Raw genomic sequence first — 6,040 nt, forward strand, 5'->3', positions numbered from 1 at the left:
CCCGTCACGCCGGAGGGAGGGACCGACCGTGGGACGCGGGTGCGGCGCGGGGGCGGGACGCGGGGCGGGGACGCGAGAGCCAGGAGCAGGTGGCGCGAGCTAAGGCTGAGGCCCAGCCCAGCACGCGTAGAATGGTGGCACTGCCAACCGTGCAGGAGCCTCGCGACATGACTGAGGGTGTCAGGGTGGCCAGGGACCCCGAGGTGTCGCTCCTCTTTAGAACCCTATGGACACCCTAAGAATAGCTCTTGAAAGGATCCACGCCTGGCAACCTCAAAATGAATTTCTACATGATTAGGGTTTGCCTGAAATGGCATGGATGACAGAGGCCTGAGGTCTGTAGGATTGGACTCAGTATCTCTTCTATTTAAACGAAAATGGTTAAGGCACCCACCAGGAGGGGTCGCCGTGCGGGTTAATTAAGTTGATTTGCACAAAGCTCTTGGAAGGGTGCCTGGCTTGCAGTAGATGTTTGCTGTGGTGCTTGCTGCTGATATTAATATTATTTCGTACAGATGTGCAGCCTCTAACGCGCAACCCTTTTTGCTTCTGGGAAGACATTTCTCCTGTACAGAAATAATGCAATGGTGGTCTGTTTTGTGCGGCCCCCACGAAGCAGTGAACAAGGACATGCAGGTGTAAGAGGATGCCAAGGATCTTTGGCCCTAGGAATTAACGAGTTATTATGTTCAGTTATCCTGCTCATTCGGTTACTTGGAGAAACCCACCTGACACGCGAAATATAAATGTACCTAAATTATCTGCAGCACTGTAAATACGTTTACTCAAATATATAAACATCCCCTTCCCGTTGTCTTCCTCTTACAGGTAAATAAATGTTCTATTATCACTTTGCTTTTATTTCCTCTGTATGTTTTTTTTTAATTCTTTAATCCATCAGGAACTCATGTGAACCAAACTTATATTAATCTTGGTCAACAACTAACCACATGACTCATGAATTTAAAACATTTTCTTTATAAAAAAATAAAGCCCATTTTTGTCCATGTAACTAGATTAAATTACAACTACAGCTCTCCCTCCGTAGCTCCGTTTGTCACTCTCATTCGGTAGTTTCCTCTTAAAGGAGCAGACGGCCTAGGCTTACGAAATGTACATTGGTTTTCTCTTGTGCCGGGAACAACCAGAGGAGAACTTCCCCAACACTCAACAAAAGCCAGAACTACACCAACACCAGCAGAGCTAAAGACGTGCTATCTACATAGACCGGATTTTGCAGGTAAAGCAGATAACCATACAAATGACCAAAAGTTTTAAAATTCTCTGAACACAAAAACAATGTTAGGAAGTATGAATGAATTCAATTAATGAATGTTTGAGATGTAAATTTTATATGGCTGGAATAAAATATTATGAAAAGTATTTCTATATGAATCCAGAAATAAGAATAATTCTAGTGAATGTGTTTGTGGATTAAGCACTCTGGAGCACAGGTATTCTGGAAAACAACTTGACAGCATACCAAAACATGTTTATTCATTCAGGGAACATGGTAGACGAGGAGACAGGAAGAATGTAAGAGCAGAAAGGAAGATAAAAAGGCTGTCTTCTGGGCACAGCACAGCCATTGCTATAGTCAAATATTTGTCTCCTGCCTGCTAGTTCCCAAATAACTACTCAAAGGCTTAGTTTTACTTATAAACACTTGGCCTATAGCTCAGGCTTCTTATTAGCTAACTCTTACACTTGAAATAACCCATGTTTCTTATCTATGCTTCACCACATGGCTCATGGCTTGTTGCCTCATTTTCTCTAAGTCCTGCTTTCTCTGCTGCTGGCTGGCATCTCCTCTGACCCCACCCTTCCTCCTCCCAGAGTCCTCCATGTCTACCTGTCCTCCCTATACTTCCTGGCTACCAGACTGTCCGTTTTTTTATTAACCAATGAGAGCAATACATATGAACAGTGTACAGAGGATTATTCCACAGCACACTACACTCATGATATCACAGGACCCCTGCCCACTTCCCAGGACCTTCTACAGGCAATCATGGATCCCAGGGGGCGCTAGCCATCCTAGATGAATCATTAACTACTGATGAATTCTAGAGAATGGCCAGGCATTGCCTTCATTTGCATACCCAGTAGTGAGCCCACCAGGCTCTAATGGATAGCTATAAAAATGGTCACATGAATGGCCCTGGTTAGGCTCAATGATAAAACACAACAAAGAGGCTTGACTATAGCAAGGGACTTGTAGGGAGGTGACAAGAGGATGAAGATAACAGAGGGAACCGGTAACTGTGATCAGAATGCACTAAATATTTATTTAAAGCTGCCAAAGAATAAACTTAATTAAAGTTATGAAAATATATTAATGCCTTTAGCTAGTCATCTTTTTAAAGTCTTTTAAATTTTTTTATACAAAATATATATTAATCATTTTCCTTCCCATGCCCAAACTCCTCTCAGATCCTTCCCACCTCCCTCCCCACCCAACTTCATGTTCTCTCTCTCTCTCTAGTCATTTTTAATTTTAGTCATCTAAGAGATAATAAATAAGGAAATCAGGTTTTTGCACTCACTGTTGTTTAGTTAAAAAATGAACTAGCCTAAGTGTCTCCAGGGGAACGGGTAAGCAAATTATGTTTCTCCCTGTGGCAAAACTACATAGATATTAAAGCTACATGTTCAGAGGACATTGAGACTTGAGGAAGGGCAACGAAACAATAGAAATGTTTAAAAGCTGGAAACTCACCTTAGCAAGTAGCTCGTCTCCAGGTGTGGTAGGAGGGATTAGGTGTGCAGCTGAGTGGATTTTACTGAAGGCGTATGATTGAAATAAACTAATCCACAATTGTTGGCAGAGATTAATAGAAAGGCAGCTGTTTTCTTTTCTTTCTTTCTCTCTCTTTTTTTTTTTACAGGCTCTGTTTTCACTTTCTCCATGTTATTGTACAATATTATTGTAATCATTATGTACCATTTACAGTGTCTGTAGTCTTTGATGTAGAACAATTCTACCTGGGGAGGGGGGGAATCAGACACACAAAAATGTAAAGACCAAAATGTTAACCCGTGTTATTAAGGTAAATGAAACCTAAACATCTTGTACAAAGAAAGAGTGAAACAAATAATGCTATTTGTGAAAGAAACTTCTTACATTAATTAATTTTAGTAGAATTTATATGAGGGATGTAAAAATTCATGAATCAAATAGCACTCTAGACCAGAGAGACCCACCCTGCAGTATCGCGGATGTGTTTGGAGGATACAGAGGATATGACATAGAAATAGCCTAATTGGAAGCATTGTACGTTGGTCCTCCACAGGGATAATTTAACAAAAACACATAAGCTATGAATCCACTGCTATAAATATGACAAATGAACAATTTTCCATAATAGGACAATATTTTGAATATTTTCTGTCACATATAGATGAACTGATGATCTACATCTGTAAAACACACGCACATGCGTGCACGCGCGCACACACACGCACGCACGCACGCACACACACACGAAAGAAATAGCCTAACTGGATCCAGCTCTGTGTTTGCCATATTTACTGTGCATCCTGTGATTGGTTGGAAAGACTAGCAAGTCTCAGATATTTGTTAAAGGAATATGCTCTTAAATTAGGTCACAGTTCCCTTATATAGTAGCGGAGGTTGCAGTCTGCTCCAGGTGGAGGCACCTTTGTCCTAATCACATTTGACATACTCACCGCCATATTACCCAACTACCAAAGGCTTCATGAAAGGTACCTGACACAGAAAACCCTTGAGAAACGTTTTTCCCATTCAGTGAGGAAATTTATGCACAGTAGACGTTCAATATATTTTATTTATTAAAATATGAGCAGATTTCATGGTAATGATTGCCTAGAAAAAAGCAAACTTGGGAAGAAGTATAGAGGCCTTCACCTGAGCGTTAATTCTGAGGAAGGGGCGCGTGCACACGCTCACAAGTGTTCGTGCCCACATGAAGGTCAATGCTCAACCCTCCACCCTGTTTTTTGAGAGAAGGTCTGTCACCAAATGTGGAGCTCAAGGATTCAACTTGTGTACTTGTACAGAAAGAAGTCCCTTTGATCCACCGGTCCCTTCTCCATCTCCACCTCCCCTCCCAGGCACATGCCAACATGCCCAGCTTTTATCTGGATTCTGGGTGTCTCACTTCAAGTGTCTTGTGCTTACACAAAAAGCACTTACCCGCAAGCTATCTCCATAGACCTGAACTTTGAACATATTTTTAGTTTCTGTTTCGTTTTCTAAGATTCATTTTTATTTCTGTGTATGTATGTGTGCTCATTTGTGCATGCTATGTGTGTGCATATGTCTAAAGAGGCCAAAAGTGACTGTTGGATCCCTTGTAGCTAAAGTAAAGCTGATTGTGGGTCAACCATAACCAAACTCAGTTCCTCCGCAAGAGTGGCACTTGCTCTCACCTGCTGAGTCATCCCTCCAGCCCCAGGATTTTATTTTTCAAAGCAAAGAAGGCAGAAAGGGGACTAGAAAAGGAGAAAGGAAATATCTGAAGTAAATATAAAAAGTAAAGTTTTTTGTATTGGTGAGTATTGGGTAGCAGTTGTGCTAATAACCAGCATATACTGGGCATTTAATAGATGAATATTAAGAGTATTCTAAAATCAAGTACTTTATTTAATCTTCAAAATCACTGTGGCATGGGTGTCCCATTATCCACCTATTTTCCAGATAAAGAAAAGAAGTCATACTTACCTGGCGGGGGAGAAACTATGATCACGAAAATGGTTTTCCCAGGGTTTGTCTTGTCTATTGCACTCCTGAGGTGCTAACTGCTGTGATTTCCCCAAATGCAGGAAACTCGACTGCATAATTTGTGGTAGTGGGGACTGTGTTCGTGCTCTCCCCTGGAAAGGAAGAAAAAAGGGGGAAAAAAAAGAAAGAAAGTCATAATTTCCTCAGCAGGAAACAGCCCAGGATTTCAGACACTGGCAGATTTGTTTCCCTCCTTGGGGAGTTAATTTTGTTATCCTCTGTCCTTTTCTAAGCTTTTGAAATACCTAAGCATTGAAATTATTACATGGAATCCATCTTAACTAGATCTAAACACTCATATTAAAAAAATATCAGGAGACAAAAGAGATGCAACTTAAAAATAATTTGTATGATACTATATGAGGCCTTGAGTTCAATGTTTAGACCCACCTTAAAAATCAAAAATTTTGAGAGGATAGATAAATAAGGTGTTTTCTGGATAGCACAAAGCACATAGCTATTTCTAGCTGGTTACGTTCTGGATAATATAACACAAAGCACATAGCTATTTCTAGCTGGATATGCTAAATGTCTTAACTCTTGGACTTCATTTTACTAGTTGAAAAAGGACAATTATTTGCAAAATAACTTTGATTTGATTTGATTATTCTTACCTTCATTTATTTTATGAGAATCTCATATATGAGCATTATATTTACACCATTCCCCTTCCAACTCCTCTCTTCCACCACTCCCCTGTCCTCAAATTCATGTCCTCTTATTTTTTATTAGTGTTATATGTGTAAATTTATAAATACAACCTGCTAGGTTTATTTAGTGCTCCATAAATACATGTGTTTAGGATTGACTACTTAAGATTAGCTAACCCACTGGGAGCGTGTCCCTGCAGAAGACTGATTCTCCCTCTCCAGGCAATTGATTGCCTACAACTCTTAGTCTAGGCATGGGCCATGTGAGGTCCCCCATTCACATTGACATGTCAATTGTTACTGTCATTTTCAGGTTTTATTTTGTCAGCCATGTTGTTGACATCTTATGGGTGCAGCATTGCTGTCATACATAGAAGACATTATCTTGTAGTAGCTTCTATAATGCTTTTGCCTCCTGTGCCCTAAATCTTCACTATAGGGCTTATGTTATAGATGTTATCAACTGGGATTGGGCATTCCATGGTCAGTTGTTTTCTGTATCTTGACAAGCCTTGTCTTTCTGCAATGTTCACCATTTGCTGCAAAATAAAGCTTTTTTGATGAGGGGTGAGAACTATACTTATCTGTGGCATAAGGATAACTATTTAGAATATAGCTATGGAAT

The 6,040-nt window shown here is 40.4% G+C and overlaps 1 non-coding gene across 1 annotated transcript; it reads left to right on the forward strand.

Annotated features, from left to right (window-relative positions):
- Positions 1 to 4,697: 4,697 nt before the first annotated feature.
- LOC121459185 lies at positions 4,698 to 4,859 on the forward strand. Its single transcript, XR_005975938.1, has one exon. It is a non-coding gene; the product is annotated as a U1 spliceosomal RNA (small nuclear RNA).
- The last annotated feature ends 1,181 nt before the right edge of the window (positions 4,860 to 6,040 follow it).

The sequence above is a fragment of the Microtus oregoni genome, unplaced genomic scaffold (assembly GCF_018167655.1).
Source record: "Microtus oregoni isolate MIOR12 unplaced genomic scaffold, Mior012 000018F_ref0000195, whole genome shotgun sequence".
Classification (NCBI taxonomy): Eukaryota; Metazoa; Chordata; class Mammalia; order Rodentia; family Cricetidae; genus Microtus; species Microtus oregoni.